Source organism: Drosophila grimshawi, unplaced genomic scaffold, assembly GCF_018153295.1.
Source record: "Drosophila grimshawi isolate 15287-2541.00 unplaced genomic scaffold, ASM1815329v1 contig_44, whole genome shotgun sequence".
NCBI classification, from domain to species: domain Eukaryota; kingdom Metazoa; phylum Arthropoda; class Insecta; order Diptera; family Drosophilidae; genus Drosophila; species Drosophila grimshawi.
This window is the reverse complement of record NW_025063240.1, coordinates 8049501-8072638: the sequence shown is the minus strand read 5'-3', so window position 1 is coordinate 8072638 and position 23138 is coordinate 8049501. Positions and strand designations below refer to the sequence as shown.

Genomic DNA, 23138 nt, shown 5'->3' with positions numbered 1-23138 from the left:
GCAAGCTGGCTTGATTCTGGCTGGCGACAATCGAAATGCATATAAACATGAGAATTTGGTTTTTTTTTTTGCAAATGTCTGCAACATCCCGAACCGACTCCCTAACTAGACAAAATCACTCATAGCCAACTACAACAATAACAACAGTAAAAGCAACAACTTGCCACATGTGGTGTTCTCCAAACCGGCTCGTACACAACCAGCAATCATGTTCTGTTGCACGATCTTCTTGGGCTGGTCTGGTCTGGGCTGGTCTGGGCTGGGCTGGGCTGTGGGCACCCTGCAGCTACACAGGGTGTATTGAACCGGACGACGAAGCGTCCGAAAGCCAAAAGTCAAAACGTGAGCCTTGATCGCCAATGTTTTGCTTGCTCGCTGCTTGCTGCCCATTAAACCTGCCTTGATCTTGACTGCTCTTCCGCTCCACTCTCTCTCTCTCTCTCTCTCTCTCTCTCTCTCTCTGTCTGTCTGTCTCAGTCTGCCCATTGGTTCTTTTATCGCTCTTTTAGCGGCAGCGAACGACGCTAACAAGCCCAGCAACGGATGATGAAGAAGCAGAGAAGCAAAAGCAACAACTCGTTAGGAGCGCAACGGCAGAGACCCATTGCGCTGCTTGGCGGCGTTATCTGGTAACAACGTGTTACGAATTACTTTTAACAAGACCCTTAGCAGATAAAAACCTAAAAACCGGTTCGCGAACACCACAGAGAGAGAGAGAGAGAGCCAAAGAGAGCGAGAGAGCGAGAGAGCGAGCATGGTACGTGCGCTCATTAGCAATATTTGAGCGAGGTGAACAGTGATGAGCAGTGCTGAGAGAAGGGAATTGCAATTAAAGCAGTGTTTTATTTTCTTTTCCTTTTTTGGTTTAGTTCTTGTGATTATCATGCACTGATAGGTCCCCGGGCTCAGTTAATGAGAGTGCAATTTTGAAGAGAGGAGCACCCTGTATGCGAAACGTGCCACAATCAGCCTCTCAGCCACCACCAGCAGCAGACAGACAGACAGACAGTCAGCAGGGTGCATGCTGCATGGAGGAACGCACGTTCCTTTATCGCTGGAAAATTGTCATTTGAAAATTGCCAGGCACAGAGAGAGAGTGAGAGAGAGAGAGAGAGCGACGAAGAGAGCACGCAGCAAACTGAGCAAGCCGGGGAGAGTGAAAAACCTGAAAATATGCCAGGCAACTCTGTCAGAGCAAAGTGCAGGGGGAAAGCGGGAGGGTTGCTGCGAAATGCAGCACATGTGGTCATGCCATGAGTAACGTGAGTAAAGCTGTCAATCTAGTCAGATTTGTCAACACTGAGAACCAGCACAGAGAGTAGGTGAAATGTGGGGGTTGACAAAATGCAAGTTCATCGAGTGAAAAACAAAAATGCCTAAAAATTAACTGTGACAACTCTGAAAAAATCTGCAGCAGATGTGCAAAATACAATTATTTCTTTAGTTTTATTTATTTTATTTTACAAAATGATGACTAAGCAATAAGTACTACCATAATATTTGGACTCAATATCTTTCATTTAAAAGCATAACTACAAACTGCAAATCACAGTAGAATTATTAACACAATTCTGTTTTCCAGCATTTATCGCATGCTACTTATAAGAAAATTAAAAAACCAACGGAAACGGTGCATTGAGCATTGAACACTTGCTTCTTACGCTCTTTGTTATTGTTGCGCTGTCTCTCTCTCGCCCTAACTCTCTGGGCTTCTCTCTCTCGCCCTAACTCTCTGGGCTTGCTCTCTTGTCGCACAGCAGCAGAAGCGGCGTCGCGTCGCTTAGCTGTCTCAGTTCGTTTTCGACGATCGCAGCGTTTGGTTGTGTGCGCGTCATTTGCTCTGTCGGCTCTTTGGCATTATTTGGCGTTGATTTTTACCAAAACATTGCGCGATTTCTAAACTTCAATTAATCAAATTAAGCAAAAAAAAAGAACGAACAGCTTATCTCAAAGATATATGTGTTATTGTGCGAAAGCCCCGAAAGAAATGCTCGACAAATGAATTTGTTATGCTGCCTGCTGCCATTGTAATAATAAACGAGCCACAAATTACAAATATACAACAAATAAAAGGCTGTCATAAATTAAAAAGAAGTTAATAAAGCAACCAGCCAAGTGGGCATCATAACAAGAAGCGTCGAAGTCATCGCTGACTTCGATGTGGTTTTTGTTGTTGCTGTTGCTGCTGGCAAAACGAGTTATGAAAATACAAATTGTATCTCAAACTATGTGCGTGTGAGTGTCTCTACAATACAAAAAAATACAACAAAAAAATTGTTAAAAGTAACACAGAAAAAAAAAACAAGATTTGTCGCTTGTTGCTGTTGTTGTCGTTGGGTGATCTGTGATCGATGACGACGACAGGCGTCAACTGAAATTGGATTTTTGGCGCTACGCGAGACTCCCTACCCCCACACAACCCCCTCACAGAGCTGTCGCCTGTCTACTTGAGCCTGACACCTATCCAAATTGCGGCCGAGTGTTGTTTTCGAGAGTGTATTTGTGTCGAGTTGTAGATATCTCAACAACATTTCGCCTGCCTGCCTGCCGCTACATGAAATTTTAATTAAAAAATCTGTCCAAAAATAAAGTCAAATTACTGCAAAGACGAGACAGCAGCCCCCAACTGGGTGTGCGAGTGTGTGTGTATGTGTGTATCTAGTACACGCCATTAAATGTATCTGCAACTGAAGCAATGTGTGTGTGTGTGAAATTGGATTAACACTTGGACAGTTGCACAGCACAGCGCTTTTTTTTTAATTACCACAGTTCGGGATTATCAGAGAGCTGCAATATCCTCAGGTATGTTGTTGGCAGTGAAAATGCCTGCACAACTACTCGTAAAAGATACAAATGTATCTTTTAGCCAAGTTAATGCCAAGAGTCAAATGGCTGTCAATCAGTTTAGGCCACATAATTTGCTAGGTGTCAGCCAAATATTTCACAAGCGACAGAGTAAAGTGAAATTGGATTTGCTGATTGAAATATTTATTTATGCATTAGAAATGGACTTCAATTAGTCGACACACTAACAAAATAAAAAGAAATGTTATTTTTAATATTTAAATTTAACCTAATTTGATGCATTAATTTTTAATTAAATTTATATTTTGTAAAGAAGTTTTCTGTTTCGACTGAATTAAGTCTACATTACAAAATAAATAAATAAAAATTACAATCAGCAAATCTTTGAAATTAAATTTAAAAACAATTTTATAGAATTTGTAGTTTAGTTTAATCATAAAAATTAAAAAATTGACTCAGCTTCACATAAATATTTTGCAAAATAAATTGTTTGCAATATGTGCTTATCAAATGAAATATTTAAGGGCAGAGAAGAGAAGAGATTGAGAGAGAGAGAGAGAGATGAGAATCGAACTGACTCTTTTTACGGTAATTTTAGTCCCTTTTTTCGCCTTTGGGGTCAACAGTTATACATTTCTGATTCGTTAATATTTTCATTTCTTTCTTTTTTGTTGTTGTATATATACAACTATTTTCTTCTCTTCTTTTTTTTTTTTTTTTTGGTAGCTGTTGCCTTATCTCTGCCCAGTTTTGTTGATTTCGATTTCCTACCTACACTGGTACAATAATATGCCGGCTGTCTGCTGTCGGTTGTCTGCTGTCCGTTACTCACCTTTCGTTTCGTTTCGTTTCATTTCGATTCCGTTTAGTTTCGTTTTTCCAACGTGCCATGGGGCTTTGTTTACCCAACAAAGAGTGAAAAAAATATATAAAACAAAAAAGTAAAAAAAAAATAAGAAATTGCGGCGGCGTCACCGATGAATTTGTTGTTATTGTTGTTGCTGTTATTGGTCTGATGGATGGTTGTTGTTGTTGTTGTTATTGTTTCGAGCATTTTCGTTTTTCGTTCGAATCAATATTGCTGTCAAAAGAGAACTGAAATCTTATCTCTGTGCGTGGCTGCCATGAACATTATTTCATTATTTGTTGTCAAAGTTGGCTACCAGACAACTACTAGTACAACAACAACAACAACAACAATAACTGCACCACAAACCTTGCTCTCCACAACCCAGAATTATTGGGGCCAACCAACCAACCAAAAAAAAAAAAAAGAAGAAAAATAACTTTGGCAAGCAGACTGAGGAAAAGCTACAGGTTGACTGAGAAAGAAGACTACCTGAATCAGTCTTTGCTCATTAATCTGCCAGCAAGCCGATGACTTCGATGCAGATCGAGATCGACATCGAGATAACGAGATAACCCATTGCATGTCAGACGACGATTTTCAAACGCTTAAAGGTTGTTTTTTTTTTTATTTTATTTCGACTATTTGTTTTTTCTTGGAGATCTGGTGGAAATGGTCTTGCGATATGCGGGTCTCCGTTTGCGTTGCATGTCGTTGGCATTTGGAAAATTATAGTTTTTGTGGCCATAAATTATGCGTAACGTGACACCTTTTCCATGTTCCCTGCAACAGGTCTGGTGAGGATCAACTCGACTCGGCTCGACTCGATCTGCTCGTTGTCGGTGTCGGTGTCGTTGTCATTAAATATTTTATTTCACTTTTACGGCAAATGCACACAATTCTTTCCTTCTTTTTTATTATTGGTTGACCAAGAGGAACGTTGCACACAAAATGATTTCATTAAACTTTCAGTTAAATGAAACAAAGAACAGTCGCGTTTATCTTTTCTTTTTTATTTAACGACAGACGCGCTCAAGGTTAGCATCTCGGCGCAAAGGAAGTGGCCAAAAGGTGTTGGCCAGTCGCAAGAAAAAGATCAATTTACATAAAACAAGGGGCAAGGGGCAAGGCGCAGACTGAGACTGCCTGCTGCCTGAACGAGCAACATGGGACAACATGCGGCGCAGAATTTTTCTCTTGTTTTGTTTTCAGTGTGTTTTTTTTTTCTTTTTTTGCAACCCGCACGTTGCAATTCGAAATATTGCGCACTGTCACATACACACACACACACACACACACACACACACAGAGTGAACAAGGATCGAGAAACGCGCTGGGGCGACTCCATGCTGTGGCAACACTCAAATGCCAGACGAGACTCTCCTTTTGACTTTGTCATTGCCGTAGTATTTGGTTGCTCGTTGCTTTTACCGCCCGCAGATTTCGACTGCCGCTCCTTCATTTGGCCTGTGGATTGGAATCGAGGAACAGGTGATCATTTAACAACAAACTTGCCTCCTTGCTACCTGCCACAAACGATCATAAATTATGTTTTTGTTCGCTGGCTGTTTTTATTGTCGATCTTTTGCTTTGACTCTGACTCGACTCTCTTGGCCCTACCATACAAATTGTGACTCTGCCTCTGCCTTTGGGTGTCTCCCGCTTAATTGTGCGGATTATCTCATTGAAGTTTATTTCTTTTTCTTGTTTTTTTGCAAATATATAAAACATTTATTGACAAGCGCCTTGACACTCAGTCACTCACTAAGTCAGTCCGTCAGTCAGTCAGTTAGTCCAGAGTTGAGACAAGTTGACTTGTCACCAAGTTAAGTTGTCATTTTGGCATCCTGCTTATCATTTGTTGTGACTCCAGCAAGGGGAGCTGCCACTTGGACGCTAATGTGCATACTAATCTGCTACAATTTGAGTAGTTTATTTATTGCTAATTTGCATTTGCAGGCCAGCGCAAATTGTGCTTTTAGCGATTGGTAACATTTTAGAACTCTTGAGTACTTTATAGATGTTGAAACTTGCTCACCTTGATTGGTATGCTTTAATGAATCTTCTATTTGAATCAAAAATTCGCAACTACTTTTTCGATTTTACAGAAAAACATGTTTATAAAAAGCATAAAATATACCATTAATTGTAAATTAACTTTACTGCCTTCTTAAGCAATTTAATCACGTTGATTTAAACACAAAATTAAACTTCTTTGCCATTCTCTCATAATAGTATTTTTTTTTAATCAAAAATCACAACTCTGTTGTTTTTACAGGAAAAAACCCACACATTACCATTAAGTATAAACATCGTTTTTTCATATTTATTTTCATATTTTACTTAAGCACTTAAATTTAAAATTTTTTTTTACCTTTTTTCTCATTATAATATATTTTAAATAAAATTCCCATCAACTCTTTTTAACAGAAAAAAACATGCACCTTAACATTAATTATAATCAGATTGATTGACTATTGATTGCAACAGAAGTTTAGTTGAGTTTAGGGCTACAAAATGAATAGCTTTGTGGCATGCGTATTTAATTATATAAATTCATAAAAGCTGAAATCAATTCCATACAAAAATTGCTGAACATTTCTCAATATTTGATTAATAGATTTATGCTAATAATAATGCAGTAATAATCACTAGCCATTTTGATAACTTTCTAAATATGTTAATAATGTTTTGTTTAATACTCCTTATCTATAGTCAAAAATAGGAAAATTCATAATCACTTTGCATTAAAAAATCATTAAATAATACCCAAATTAAGTTGTGAATATTTTAAATGAATATAATGAAGTTGCTCCTTAGAGTATATATATTCTTGATCATGAGCAACAGCCGAGTCGAGTAGGTTTTTATGATTTTAAATATATATCTTGCTTGGTTTCAGGATATCTCCTAGCACCATATTAGTTCCAGTTCTAGTTTGATTTGAAACAAGTTTGAAATTAGCTACAGGAATCCAGCATAGCTATGTAATTGTCACTTTCGCCAACTTGTTGGCCGTAAGAATTCATTAAATTACTCGCAGCTAGAATTGTAGCTGTTTGGCTTAGGAGAGGACTCGTTGCAGCAATATAATTTGTAATTGAGCCAGCGCAATGCGCTGTTTCCCAGGGTATTGTTGCTCTAATTATGGGGCAAGAGGATTGCCTTTTTGAGGGGCTGTTGTGGGTTATTATTGACAAACAAGTCGTACTTATTATTGGGACAACCCACCGTCAACGAGCTGACGTCGGACAACCGATCATTTGCAGTCAACCTGAATGCGACCCTTATAATTATAAAACCATTTTCGGCCCTTGCCCCTTTGCCCCTTTGCCCCTGCCACAAGACGCTGTTGTTTGACTAACATGAGCAGCCCTGCAATAACAACAAAATTAACAACAACAGCAGCATATTGATTAATTTTTTACCACAAGCCCGCAGTTTGGTTTGAGCCACGAACCAACAAGAAAAAGTAGTTACTAGAAAGAGAGAGAGAGAGAGGGAGAGAGCAGCTACAGGCCTCGACCAAATCGTCCATCAACTGAGCAAAACTGGCCAAGTCAATGTTGCGCTGTGCTGCAATTCATCAAACTGAGCCCAGCTCAACTCAACTTGGCTCGGCTCGGCTCAGCTTGTGTCTTGGCCCTGGTTAGTTGTGTTCTGGTTGGGCTCGTTTGTTTGATTTATTTTGCAGCTCCTTCAATTTTGGTTGGTTTGGCTGCTTGTTGAGATTTTCATTCAGTCGTTCGCATCATTAGCCTCCGGACCTTTTGCCTCTTGCGTACCGCGGCTTACACGGATTCTTCGACGCGTTTCGTATTTGGTATTTGGAATTTGGTATTTTGATGGCTTGCGGTTGTGTTTTGTTGAGGGGCAAGCCGAAATCAATTTGACATGATTGCATTGATCATAATTTTCTGGTGCCTTCAACGATTTCGAATTTGTTTTGTTTTTTTTTTTTTGTTTTGGTTGCCTTTCTTTTGCTGTTTGTTTTTCCCCCTATATGAATAAATTTTGTTTTGTTTTTGTTTGCTTGCCTTGCCGTCTATTAGGATGATTATTTATGAGAGAAGCCACGGCTCGTTTGAATAGTCCCAGCAATTAGTTGTGCCACCAGAAAACACGCCACTCATATGACGGTTTATTTCGATGATAAATGACATCCAAAAAACACACACACAGTGTGCGTGTGTCCGGTGTGTGTGTGTGTGTGTAATCTGCTTAGGTGCTATGCCAACTAATTTAGAAATTGCAATGTTTTGTTTCTTTTTTTTTTGGATCTTTGCTCATATTTTCGGTATCTTCAAATGTGGCTTGAAGCTGATTTCGTCGCAAAATTTTTAAAGTATAACTTTAACTTTAAGCCCATATTCAAATTGAGCTGCTTGTTTGGCTTTGTTCAACAAAAAGGCGTCAAATTGCGTTTTAATGGCATTTTGCTAAACGCTTTTTGTTTATGTGGGCTTTTATTTATTTTCCACATATTTATTTTTGTGTCAGTTGTTGTATTTCTAAATTGATTTTTGTGTATTTTGTTAGCTTAACAATTATTACTTAAGCCGTGTGCTGTGCCTCGACTGGGCACAGAATATAAACTTATATATGGCATTTAAGTCATACATAATTAACTCAAGTATAGATTTCTTGGACTTGGAGAAACAAGATAGCCAACAAAACATGTTTCTCACCTTCAAAATTCTGTTGAATTTCTTAGCTTTGTCCATTTGTATTATACATTTGTTTTTCATATTATCATTTTTGTTTTGTCTTTCCATAAATTCTTTATATTGTTTATCGAGGCATTTATTATGCATCGTTTTGCTTGAAGACACACACAACAAGCTATCAATTTTTCACTATTCGTATCTGGCAGATACATCAAACTAAAAACGAAACACAAAACACCAAACTCAAGTAAGAATGCTGTAGTCGAATGAGCTCGACTAAAAGATACCCTGAACCCAGCTGTCAAATATAATCCACTTTTATTGCTAAATATCCCTTCAAAAAGATTGGCACACTCAAATGTAAGCATGCGTGGAGGTGTTCTCATTTCCAATGACTGACACAGGGCAGCTGCAAATGAGATCAATATGAAAATGGACTATAAACTGTGTGTTTTCTATTTGATCTTTCTGAAATTCCTACAGTTGATCAATTATATGTTAATGTGTATTATATATTAATTGGTAGACTCTGCCTTAAAAATTCTAACATTTGGTGCTATCGTAAATCGATATTTATCGATAATAATAAAATAAAATAAACTTTATATACGACAACTTAGTTTCCAAATTTTAAATCTCTGATATGTTAAGTTCTCTGAGATCTCGGCTGTTGTTCCTGATCAAAAATATAGTAGAGTATAGTCGCTTCCTTCCACTCGTTACATATTTTTTTACATTCACCATTATACCCTTTTTAAGCATTTTTAATGGGTGTGTAACAAAAAAAAACTTGTTGCTGGTGCTGCTAACTGTGTCGCCAAAGTTGACGACATTCTCCTTTGTGTTGCCTGTGTTGTTGTCGTTGTTGCTGTTGCTGTTGCTGTTGTCAATGGTGTTGGTGGTGTTGTTGTCGCCCATTCGCCTGCCGTTCGGCAGATAAATGCCATAAAACTTAAACGACGACTACCTCAGCAACACCAACAACAACAAAAACAACAACAAAACGCTATCTCTGGCCACAGTCTGCAGAACTGATGATGATTTATGAGCGTCAGAAATCAACTAGAAAATTATGGTAATAGAACAGCGGGGAGCTGTAGTCTGTTCCCCCCCCCCCCTTCCCCTCACCACTCTCCTACTGTCCGCACCCCTTTCGAGAGGTAGTAGACAAACATAATCGACAAACACATAAACTCTCCAAATACAACAAATACAAAAAAAAAAGAAAAAAAAAAGAAAACCAGGCGACGCCGTCGTTTTTTATTGAGCAATTTTAACTAGAATTTATTTTTGGTTTCTATAGAAACATTTCTGTCATACAAAGACACAGATACACACATGTGTTGTTAAACGGCAAATAAAACATATTCTAAACGGCCTAAAAATTGTTGCTATCACTCAAATATGTTGAATATGCTAATTGGCAATGCAAATATTGAGCATACGCCTAGTTGAACAATTTGCATTTAAATGAATGGGAAAAAACCGAAAGTGTCAGTTATAAATCCAACACAGCCATGACATGTGGGTGTAACCCCAAATATGCTCCCCCCCCCTCCCCACCACTCTCGCTTTGATATTTATGGCATTTTGGGAGCAGGGCAGCCCAGCTCTCTAATTCATTTAGCAGATAGTCTAGCACACAAAAAACGCAACCAACGACCAAGTGACACCTTGTTATGGATTTGACTTATGGTATCCCTCTCTCTCTCTCTCCCTGTCTCTCTCTCTCTATTTCTCCTTCAGTGAGTGTGTGTGTGGTTTTAGCTGGAAATGTTGCGACTAGGTGTTAATTCTGTTTGTTGTGCACAGCGTTCTAAAAAGAAACAAACAACTAAAAAAGCTAAGGAAAACACTCATTTAAAATGAAAACTAACAAGCCATGCGGGCATTTATTCTAATGGGGCAACAAAACAACAATAACAACAAAAACAACAACAACAACTCACGAGCGAAGTGGAAATTTAAATGGAAATGCCGACCAAGAAGTTGACAATGGCCATAAGATAAATGCTTTTGATTATGAAGGATATCTGGAAAGAAAAACTAGTTTGCTTTTGAGTTCATAATTGTGACTCAGTTGTAAATATTTGTGGCCACGTCTGTGAAGGCGATAATTATTAAATATATTTCCCTTTAATTTAATCAGTATTGCACAAGGCCCGATACACACTTTGTTTGCCCGTTTTGGGCAACAGGGCAACATTCTTATGCGCCATATACGGAAAGCATTTAATTAAAACAACACTGTAGGGGGCAGGCAGGCAGCCAAAGTAAACTTGCAAGCTGGCTGGCGATTCCGTTGAAATCAGTTAACAACAAAACAAAACCAGAGAGATGATGATAAACAACATGCACAGTACAGTAAAAAAAAGGGCATACCACAAGGCGAGTTTATATATATACCACGCGCGATATATGTATATATATAGAAATAAATGTATGTATGTCCAAGTTTAAGCAGAATTCAGCTGTGGTGCAACAGGAGCAAGGCAATTCGAGTCGAGAGCCAGGCATCATTAATTCTCACCCAAGTGTGCACCCCCCTCTTGCACTGCTCTTGTGGCCTGCTCAAGATCTGTGCATATTTCCAATTAAAGCAACTTGCAACTCTAATGAACTTGAAGATATCAATCTACGCGCTGTTAACCCTAAAAACCGCAGACAGACACACGAAGTTCACTCAAAGGCAACCAGAAAAAAACCAAAAAAAAAAAAAAAAAAAAAAAAAATGAAAAACTGTCAAGCTAATTAAAATGAAGCAGCGCGCACAGAAATGAGAGAGAATGAATAAGAATGGTTGCTGCACGAGTTGTTGAGGCATGCAATATAATTCATAAAAATGAATCTCGCAGATGCACACATATACATGTATATATAAATATATACATATGTATGTATATGCACAGGCAGCTCGAGCAAACTAAAAATTAATTGAAATGATGCCCGAAAATAGCTGGAATAGACACGTGTACAATGTACACACATTTCTTGTACTTGCTGCGCTTGCTGCACATGTATCCAGCAGATACAGATGCAACAGATACGCATCTTCACGCTGCATGCTGCATGCTGGATGTTGTGTGCAAAGGAAGCGCGTTAAAACAAACAAAAACATATTTTTCTTATAAACAGCAACGAAACGAATCGAAACGCAACGAAATGATTTTATTTCAGGCCTCCAGGTTTCTGCTCTTTTCCTTATTTGTTTTGTATTTCTATCTGTATCTGTAAATGTATCTTTTTTTCTTGTTAGCTCTCGCTCTCTCTCGTCGAAACATAATTAATTTTTGTTTGTTTAAGGTCTGCGACTGGTCGGTCTGTCTGTCTTTCTGTCCCTGTTTCAGTCTGCTTGCTTCCTGCGCCTTTTATTTGTTTCTTTTTTTTATTGTTTTTTTTTTGGTGGCTGCTCCTTGAGCTTCATTGGAATTTCAATTGAGCCAGCTACAAGATGCAAGATACATATTCATGGTCTCGTCCTCGTGTTGAGCATTTAAATTTGTAGTCATAAATTTTCGCCAATGTCATAAATTAAACATTTGCAAACTGATACGTTTTTCTCTGTATGCCGTTCTGCGTTTATGATTCGCATTTTGATTATGTGCCTTTATTGACAACGTTGACATTCGACAGACAGCAAAAAAAAAATAAGCGAAAACAGAAACAAAAACAAAAACATTTTGCCATAAATTATGCGTTTAATTAATTGGCCTGCCACATGACGCTGATGCTGTGGTTGCACAGAGTCGCCCATTTAATTAGGCAAAAGATCAAATGATAGTCGTCCAACAGTCGTCAGACACAATCTGAAGATCTCATAATCGGAGATCGGAGAACTGGGCTTCCAGCTTGTGGTTTGGCAGGTTGCTTAGATTTCATGGGAAATATTTATATGTGGAGTCACATTTGAATTTGAATTTGGTTTTTATCTTTTCGTTTCTTTTTTTTTTGGTGTTTCTCGGAATTTTGTTGTGTTTTTGGCTTGCTTTTGATTTATTTGTATTGCTTGACAATAATAAAAATCACGCCTTCCCATCTCTGACTATCCGATCATAATCTTAAACTATGCGCATAGCTCGTATATCAAATATCAGTTGGCCATTTATCTAAATGGCTTGGCTGACTTTTTGGGCAAGCTTTCGCTGCTCTTAACTTGTTCTTTGGCATGTGATTAATATCGGTTTGCCTCTAAATGGAAACTAACAATTTGTTTTGAAAATTGCTTCATCTCGAGAGTTGCGCAAGATTTGTTCATCTTGGTTTTCATTTTAATTAAACAAAAGCGCCAACGTTTATAATTAAAAAATTGTCATTTTGTTGTCGTTTGCTTAACTTTATCAAGCGGCTCTCGATTGTTTTTTTATTGTAGTAGTTGGTGTTGGTGTTGGTGTTCTTACACTGCAGATTACACATGGCAAATTGAGAGGGGCAAGCAGTAGGTAAATCAAAGGCGGCAATTGCCTTATTTGTGTGGGTAGAATACAAAAGATACTATTGTTGTTGTTGTTGTTGGACTTATCTGCCACTTGGTTAGGCAAATCTTGCTACACACACACACGCTCAACGTCTACTCACAAGTATCTGTATCTGTATCTGAGTTGTCTTCTTTTTTTTTTGTTGTTTTTTTTGTCGCTTGCTGATTAAACTTGCATTATGGCATATACAAAGAGTGCCGTTAAAGCAAATACAACAACAAACAAGGGGCGTCTTTAATAAGAAATAAAAACAAAAAAGTTAATTAAATTGTAAGCGTAGTTCCTTCCCCCCTCGCACCCACATCCAATGCAAACTCTTGGCACACGCAACTTCTTCATCATCTGCGGCGGCATTGCCCTTAATCCCATGGCGTGATTAAAGTAGTCCAAAGTGCTCCCACTCTCCTCCATCTCTCCCACTCTATCTCTTCCGCTCTCTCTCTTTCTCCATCAGTCTTTCTATGCTTTTCTTCTCTGTCTATTTGCGTTTAGCCCCCGCTTTGGGCCTCCGTTTGCCTGTTTGCTTGTTTGCTCGCCGCTGCTGTCGCTGCTGCTTTTTGAAGTGTGGCGCGTTGGCTCCCCAACTCTGGCCACAGCTACTACAATTGTCTCTGTGCCGACCCACAATGACACCCTCCCCCCCCCCCACCCCCCTCACCCACCTTCTAGTTGAAGCCAGTTATTCTGTTCGGGCCATTCATTAGCCAAATATTAACATATTTGCCTAGGCGGCGCACATAACTCAGGCCACAATTTAGGCAGCTAAGCTTGCCACAACTCTTTTTATGCCTCACTCTCTCTCTCTCTCTCTCTCTCCAAAACACTTGACTTCCCGTCCAAATCCTTCACATTCTTTTAGCATGGACTGTAAATTATGTCGCATTACTCTTTCCTTTCCTTTTTTTTTTGTTTTTTTTTTTGCTTGTTGGATTTTGTGTCCATTTTATTTGCCAGTATTTTTTCACGCCATTTTCTTTTGTTGCTCCCTGTTTTTGGGGACGCCTTCTGTGTCACAACATAAATCAGTGGAGCCGTGGAAAGTTTGTGGCGTTGTTCTAAATGCCAGCAGGCTCATCAACTTTAATGCTCATTACATAATTAAGTTGTCTTGTTTTAATATTTTCTAATTAAAAATTTATAAACATTTTTTACGACACAACACAACACAACACACAAATTATCTGTATTTCTCAGCAACTTGGCCAGAGATTTCAAAGTGGCCTTTTTCATGATTAGATTGAGCTCGCTCGCTGCTTAAGCTTATCCAACATAAACTTTAGATAACTCATGCAAATTTTTTGTCTTCTTTCGCATCTCATTACAGCTGAGCTAATTTTTGTGCCCAGACAACAGATATAAGAAGAATAACGCTAAACAAAGCAACAACGGAATGGAAAAAATGGTAAGTTGATTGAAACACGATTAAAATATAAAATTCGAAAAGCGAGCTTAGAAAGCAATTATGCAATGAGAAATGCCTTGAGTAAGAGCACTTTTTTCAAGTGTAAACATTTAGCTGAAGTAACTCTGAACCCCAAAATATTTCACTGCTGCTGTCTTAATTAAGAAAAAAAAAAACAGACTTAAAAAAACAATAGTCCAGCACTTCTTAAGCGCTTAGCTGCAACTGTTAGCTGAAGCAAAAATCATGACGCTTTCCAAATCTCCACTCATAATCTGTTTGTCGTGTTCAGTTTGCATTTTATCCTGAAGCAGTGAACAAGTTCGTGTCTTTGGAGTCAGAGTCCCAGAAACTTGACCCTTAGTTAGTCAAGCAACTGCCACTGCCCACCATCTGGGGCAACTTCAATAGCGCTTAGTTTGCCAACAACTGAGAATGCGGCAAGGAGGTAGAAGACGCCTGACCCTGTGCAATTGACCATGTGGCAGAGTAGTAGTCGTCGTCGTCGTCGTCGTCGTCGTCATCGTCAGATACTTTTCAACGCCAATTTTGCTCTTCAAAAATGTGGCATCCTGGTTGCGGCTGTGCGGCTATGCGGCTGTATATGTCTGGCAACTGTTGTTGCCGTGGGCGACGCATCTTAGACGCGACTTGTTGCCCCATTGTTGCTTACCCTACCTCGTCTGCTGCTGCACAAAGCGGCGAGAGAAACACATTTTCTGCCTGCTTTGAGTCCGAGTTGAAAACGGAGTCGTAGTCGTCGCAGTTGGAGTCTGTGCCTCAATCTGTGTCTGTGCCTCGGCTGCCTGGCTTTCAGTCTCGTGCATATCTCTTGCCACTTTAACGTTAACGAGCTGTTGACTTCTTTCTGTTCGCCGACAGCTGAGTGCAGGAGCATTCACTATTTTTTTCTCTCTCTCTCTCTCTCTCTCTCTCGCTCTGTCTGTCTGTCTGTTTATCTCTCCTTCCACACTCATCTTTCGTGGCATCTTCATCATTTAGCCAGGTCTGTGCTTTAATGCTGCTGCTGCTGCTGCTGCTGCTTTAGATGCAAAAATATCCTTTAGCTCTGTTCGGATTTTGTTTTCTCCCTTTTCCTTTTCTGTTTCGCTCTTGGCAGGCGTTTCAATCTAGTTAGCATGTCCCTGCCCCTAACCCCTTCTCATTGCCAACGCTTTTGTTTGGCTCTTTTGCTAAACTTGTCTGGCCAACTGGCGCAGTTTTTGAGTGTTCAACTTTTGAGGCTTATTCTGCTTGCCAGAGATGCTATCAAAATGTTTTCGTAATTAAACATGAAAATATATTTCCATAAATGCAAAAACTGATCTTACTTGCTGGCTAACTGGCTGGCAATGCGCATTGATGTGTTGCCTTGTTTACTAAACTTTATACAACAACCACAACAATCCAATACAATAATTAATTAAATATGCCAAACATGCCGCGCAATCGATTCTCAGTACAAAAAAAAAACAAAAATAAATAAAAAATAAAAGAACAACAACTACAGTACAAACTCTCAACATGTGGCGCTGCCTTTTTCAGCCATTGACGCGGACATGAGCCGACGGCAGACGTTTAAATTTACTGTTAATTGAATTATAATTGTGTGCCGCTCTACGCAACCCCCCACCCCATCCCCCTCGCACACTCCACTCCCCTCATTGCTGTTGGCCTGGCTCTGTTAAAATTGATCACGAACCATGTCGAGCAGTCAATCAATGCTCAACATTTTATTTCCATATTTTTGTTATCCCATCGTCTATTGTCTATTGTGTATTGTGTATTTGTTTATGCACCCAAAATGGGCTCGGCGCTTAATTAGAAATGCCACTGAAGTAGGCAAAAAGGGGCGAGGCCCCAAAAAAAAAAAGCTGTGGAAAATGCTCTCTCGCTGCCAATGATGATGCCAATGGAGCTTTTAATTAACGAGCTGACAGTGTCAGCTTTCTCATCTCTGACATTGCATGTTTATTTAGCTGATTTCAGTGCAAAGAGCTTTTTCCCCAGAATTCTGAGATGAGTTTCAAGTTTGTAGTTATTGCATCACTCCGTAAGCATGTTTGATTTATTGGTTAATTTTGGTCCTATAAAAAAAACATGTGCACATCTTTCTTTCCTTGAATTGGACATTAATAATCGAAACTTTTTAAGTGACAACTGTGCTCATAAATTATTAAAGCGCAAAAGCTTTTTCTCTCTTTGCTCTCTTTTGGCAAAGCTTTAAGTATGCCATTTAAAAGTTTATTTAACTTTGGTAAAGGCTTTCAGGCTAACCACATCATAATAATAATCATTAATTAGATTCACATGCGTTCTGCAATTAAATTATACTGTTTTTACTGTTTTGGGTTAGTTGTTTGCGTATGTATGTACGAGTATGTAGTCCGTATTATTTGTGTTTATTTGTTTTTGGGACAATCTCACCAAAGTCGCCACACAATGTTTCCCACGAGAAGCAACTTTGGCATAGAATCAACTGCTGTCTCTCAGTCATGTTGCTCACATTGCCATTACATCATTTAATGGCTTAAACGACATCTGGTGCGCCCATTACCTGACATTAATTGACAATGTGCGACGGCAGTAAAAACACGGCACAGCTAACTTTATGGCTAATATAAAAAAGTGTCGAAAGTTGCCAAAGAGTCAAGGCACTGAGATGTCGCATAAAACGTTGCCACAACAAGTTCCTTCAGCCAATGGCCCAAGAAGACATCAACAACATATATAGACATGTATTTATGTATGTCTCAACGAGCCAAGATTCGCTGAGGCAGCTATCGAATTGCCAAAATACTTAGCGCTGAGCATGTGGCAAGTTGCCATAAAAACTGTCGCCGATTTGTATAGTCTGCTTTCTGGGCTAATGAAATATAATGGCGACAGCGCTAAACTTGGGTTACACATACATATGTATATAAAAAGAGAGCGGAGTATCCTTACCAAATGACGGACAATTTCCAGAACAGTAGAACAGAGCGTGAATAATATCAAGCAAAGAGCACATTCTTAAATTGAAATGTTCTTGAATTAAGATAATTAGCTGAACCCATTAAAAATGGGTAAAATGGGTATATTTGTATTTTGCAAAAGTATGTAACAGGCAGAAGGAAGCATCTCCTTATATATATTATTTATCAGCCGATTCGAGTCTATATAGCCATGTCCGCGAATCTCGGAGACTTAAAGAGCTAAAAACTTTAAATTTGGTATATGAGAACTCTATATTTATCAACAACTGCGATTTATATCGATTTCCGATAGCAATAAAAGCCACAATTTTAAAAGGAGTGTCTTGATCGAATGGACAATTAAAGATCTCATTAGAAACAGCCAAGTTATATTATCATATTGATCTCATTATTATCAGCGTCGACTTGATTCGCTCTTCAGAAGAGAACACTTCCACGCATGCTTACATTTGAGCATTTGGTAATAAAAGTGGAATATATTTAACAGCTGGGTGCAGAGTATCTAGTAGTCATGCTCACTCGACCACAGCATTGTTTCTTGTTTGCTCATGCTTAAATTTAGAAGCACAATTTGCTGTCAAAATTCATACAAATGCACAGATGTCTGTCAAGGATCAATACGTTCATACCTTTTGCGCCAGCTAGCTGCTTGGAAGCGAGTCAATTGAAACGTTTCGATGGCGTCAATGTAAACAAAATTGGCCCAAAGTATGAGAGTCGAAGAAGTTCGAGCGTTTGAGGCACGCACCAAAACTGCCCCAAGACAACGAGAAGGGGGTCGGTCGGCTGTTGAGCTGGGTGAACGAAGAGTCAAACCACCCGTCGAGTCGATTGCGTGCATCATCATCATCCAACAGCTCAACAGCTCAACAGCCCAGCATCCCAGCATCCCAGCATTCAAGATTCAACATTCAGCATCCCTTGGTGCTGTTTCCGCTGAGCGATTTGCTGATTGCTTTGCCTGTTGAAATGCGCTTGAAAAAACAAACCGAAACTCAAGGAAAACGCATAAATTATTTGCAGCATGGGGCCAATAGTGTGGGCAGCAGGCAGGGGGCCGTGGTGCAGGGGTGCAGGGGGGGGCGGGCAAATTAAGGTGACCATATGTGGCCGCAGGGCAGACGCAACCGCCCCCTCCCCAACGTCGCTGAGCATCGAAGTGAAGCAAGAAAAACAGTACATAAAATCAACAAACAGCCATGAAAAAGATGCCGGGATGCGAGAAAAAAATAACAACAGCAACAGCAACAACAACAGCAACAACAAAAGCAACAAAAACAACATTTGAAATGCCAGGGAAATGGAATTCTTTCATTCGAGCGCGTTTTGCTTGCGTGTTTCAAATAAACTTCCAAATGCATAAATAGTTTACAACAATAACAAGAGCAAGAATAACAGGAACAAGTGCGTTGATTGCAGTCAGCCTGCCTCGTCTGCAACATATCTCTCTCCTTCTCTCCCTCTCTCTTTCTCTCACTATCTCTTCAAATGTTGCAGTTGCTGCAGGCGCGTGGGCTGAGTCTATTTGTGGATGCTGCGGCTGCAGCTGCTGTTGCTGCTGCTGATGATGATGATGATGCCAAGAGTTCATTGCATTTGCCAGTGAGATCGTCTAAATGCTTAAGATCTGCCCATTCCAAACACCCACTCAACCCAACCCCCCATTCACATTTTGGCTACTCATTTAATGCATCGATGGAGCGCATGTCTGGCCCCGGCCATTTGGCAAATTGGCACAGCTACTTTGCCAAGTATATGTTAAATCAAAGTTTTAACAAGCGCACTCGAAAATGCATTCAAAATGCTGTTGAAACTTTTAGCATCAAAATGGGAATGCAAAATATTGATACGCATTTAGAAAGACATTGTGCAAATAAATTCCTTGCAAAATCTGATAACATTCTTCTTCTCTGATTTCCTTTTCTGCCTTGAGTACAATTAACAATCGATTGAAATCGATAAAATATCGATAGATCGTTAATAAGTTATTGTTTGACTGGGAAAATGTTACATCGATTTAATTTAGACAATTCCCTTCCCTAAGCGACACTTTTGGCTTGCAGATTTTTACAAATCAATCGTTTTCCCTCGCTTTTCCTATTCGCCAATAACTAAGACTCAATATTTGACTTTCCGCCTTGATTTCAATTAGCATACTCTTAAGCCAGTCTTTTTCATGGCTGTCTGGCTAGAAACTGGCTGTCTTCGCTACTCGCCGAGTTTACAATGTACTCGAAAGTAATTTCATACATAAAATTGACGACGCAACTTCAGCTGCAACTGCGTCGCGGCAGGATTTTTCTCGTTTTTTTTTTGTTTTTTCTGTGTCTGCAGAATAACCTGCGCATAATTTTTTTGATTGACAAGCGCCCAGCCAACGTTGTTGGTTAGTTGGTTGACAACAACAAAATAATATGTAAAAACATATAAAAATAGAAGCATGCAGGCAGGCTGGCATGCAAGGTAGAGCTCAAAAAGTAAAGTTTCCACATGCCCATTAGCATTTCTGCCACATATGGCTGGCAAATGGAGGAACCCAGAGACAAACCAGAGACAGACGAGAGACAACGAACACAATGCATCCACATCCACATCCACATTCACATCGCAGCAACGGGCTAACGGACGTACTACGTTTTTTATACGTGTTTTTCGTAGGCGTAACATGTGTGGCATAAACAAAGGCCATCCAACCAACAACAGAAGATACAACATATGCATATGTGGCAGAGATACAACAGGCCAATACAGCGATACAGGAAGGCGTGAAACTGTTGATAGCACCAACACTCCGGCTAGTCTCTAATGCACTTCTTGCTTTCTTTACATTTTGTATATTTTTTTCTTTTTTTTTTTATGGCATGCAATAAAAATATTTACGATGCCATATCGCCAAATATGCAAGAGACCAATTTCTAACGGGCCAACAGCAACAACAACAGCACACAAAAATCTCGCCCACTTAAATGTTTATATCTAAATCAAAATTCGCTACATTGTAAACTGAAATGTTTTGAAAAGAAACAATCAAACAATTTCATATTGAGTACCTTGAAAACCGATGAAAAACAAGCCCACAAAATTAATGCCACTTCAAATATGAAATGATAACACAGAAAAAAACCAAAAATCCAAAGCTTATCAATTAAATTCACAGCTAACTTGACCTGTGCACTGTGTCTTTACTGGGCTTCAGTTTGTTGCCACATACACATACACATATACACACATACATATACACATACATCCATTTGTACATATATTTCGAGCACTTTGCCATTAAAACTGACAGTTCTGTGATATGAAAGTGAGTTCGAGCGACATTTGAGTACAAAGTTCGGGGTTTCAATTACGACTTCAGTCGACAGTTTTTCTAGTGCCAGTTTTGTCCTCCACTTTCCCAAATAGAAAATGCCAAGCGGCATTTTCACTTTGATTTGAAAAACAAAAAAACAACAAAAACACAGAAAAACTATATTTATATACATATATATGCCGCGTCGAGCGATAAGCAAGCGATTTATTTATGATTTTGTTCGATTTGTGGCTGCTGCTGCTGCTGCTGCTGCTTTCATAAATTTAAATTTTTTTTCGGTTGTAGGCAACCGCTTCAATTAAGCAATTGTTATAAATTCGATTTTGTGGCGCGACCATATCGGATACACTTGATATTGATTGATATATGGACGTGTGTAGGCCTCTTATCGATAAGATTGCCACTGCTAGTAGAAAACAGTGCTTCAAATACTCCCTATACATATGTGTATATATATATATATATATATATATATGTATACATATATATTTTTCTTGCTGACCAAGAAATTAGTCAAACTTGAGGCGCATGCATGCAAATTATTGCCATGGGCAATTTGGCCATTAGTCACAGCTTCATAAATTATAATGTGATGTGCCTCATTGAAATTCCTATCTCCGTCTCTCTCTCTCACTGTCTCTCGCTCTCTCTCTCTCGCTCTCTCTCTCTCACTCTCTCTCTCTGTCTCTAGTCATATAGACAAAAAGTCAAACCAGAGTCAAGTAGACATACGACTCGAAATCAAAATTTATATGCATGGTAGAAAAATAATTTGTGGTAATTTTGTGTTTTTGGTAATTTGTTAGCGTTCATTGGTTATGCATTTTTGAGATTCATCTAAAATTTATAACACACACACAAGGTGCTAAATTATGCAAAATATTGTGAAATATTTATACACAGAAAGTGTTTAGCTATTTGTATGAAATAAATTGGGTTTAAATCTTCAAATATATATGCATACATACATATATACTTAATAGCCTGCATTTGAAAACTGAAACGAAATTTACGCAACTAATTGATTTTGATATTTATTTAAGATTTTTAATAGAAAGTCAAGAGATATACACAAACACACACAGCACACACAGCACACACACCTAAGCAAAACAAACGCAACAAAAACAACAGGAATGCCATTAAAAGCCATTAACTGAAAACTTAAACGCATGCCAGAGACAGCCATAGAGAAGAGAGGGGGCAGGGACGGGTGGCAGGGGCATGGTGAGTGGGGTGCAAGGCAAAGGGCGGCTGGTGGTTGGGTTTGGGGTTTGAATGAATGGGAAGCCGACGACGAAGGCGACGGTGACGGCGACGGCGACGTGCGGACGGATCGGGACTGTGGGCGGGGGGTGGGGTGGGGCCAGGGGGGGTGAGCCGCGTGTTTATCGCTCGACGTTGGGTCGCACGCATGCCAACAAATAAACCACGCTAGAAATGCCATTAAATACAAGAATATAATACAAAGCAGCCCAAAGAAACAGCAGCAGCAGCAACAACAGCAACAACAGCAACAAAAACAGGCAGCAAAGCATATAAAAATCAATGCCAGGAAGCCACCCGCCCAACATACAGCACAACGCAACACAACACAACACAATTCAAGCAGATTTGGCCACAGGGCGTATGCGTAATGTTACAACACTGAAAGAAAGAAATAAAGAAGAAGAAGCAGGCAGCGACTAGCCTAGCTGGCCTAGCTGATGGAATATGTGTGTATATATGTGTATTATTATGTGTATTGTGTGTAAGTGTGTTGGCGTATTTTCAAAGAACAACGGCGACAAATTTATGGCATTGAAATACAAACCAGACATCGAGTCGCGTCAAATATATCGAAAAGAGAAAACGGCGATTTTGATGCGAACGAACGCAACTAAAATAGCTGAAAATTCAAAGTCAAGCTGCAAGAATCGCTAAATAAATAAATACAAATTTGTTGACTACTAAATTGTATAATTTATGAGCCACATAAAAATATTTAGAATTCGAATTGTTTGCATTGCATTCTCAAATGCAGAAACTAATTTGTGTAGCAACAGCAGCAGCAGCAATGTTGCAGGAACACGCTACATACAACATTGTTGATTTCTACTTAAAAAAATATGCAATCGAATAGAAATTGAAGTCAAGCAAATAAACAAAGTTTTTGCCGAAACTGAAAAAATAGCTTTAGGAAGTTATGAAACATTTTATGACTTGTTTTTTTTTTCTTAGTGCCTAAGATTTGAGGCATGAAGCATCTTGCGACATTTCAAAATAGGCTATAATCAGTTGCTCGAGTGGTGCTTAATAGTTAGGTTTTGCTGTAATCTGCCTGGCCAGGTGAAGCTAGTCGAGGCTCAAAACTAGCAATTAAGAGCAGCGACAGGACACAGCGAGAGAGAGAGAGAGAGATATAGAAAATGAGAGGGGGAGGGAGATACATACTGTAGATAGCTAAACTTCCCTCTTGACAGACCATTAATTATCCATGTCAGCGACATTTTGTCACATAGACGACGACAACGACAATGATTAACAACAAGAGCAACAACAACAACAGCAATGCTGATGATAATGATGACGACAACAACATCCTCGCAATGCATATAAAAACATATAAACATATATACATTTCTATGTGTGTGTTTTTGTGTGTATTTCAC

The 23138-nt window shown here is 39.1% G+C and overlaps 1 protein-coding gene and 1 long non-coding RNA gene across 3 annotated transcripts in view; one reads left to right on the top strand and one right to left on the bottom strand.

Annotated features, from left to right (window-relative positions):
• The window catches only part of LOC6556953 (frizzled-2), a 75217-nt gene that overhangs the window by 40762 nt on the left and 11317 nt on the right, over positions 1 to 23138 (top strand). The window contains exons 1-2 of one of the 2 annotated variants that reach the window (XM_001984853.3): positions 1792 to 2802; positions 14119 to 14196. The gene's annotated coding sequence lies outside the window, so the exon portion shown is untranslated. Of the gene's footprint in view, positions 1 to 1791; positions 2803 to 14118; positions 14197 to 23138 lie in introns of those variants that run through there. The other variant, XM_032743489.2, reaches the window with a different exon arrangement.
• Positions 6702 to 7540, bottom strand: LOC116806539. Its single transcript, XR_004365678.1, has 3 exons — positions 7081 to 7540; positions 6884 to 7027; positions 6702 to 6829 (listed from the first exon to the last, which is right to left on the bottom strand). It is a non-coding gene; the product is annotated as an uncharacterized LOC116806539 (long non-coding RNA).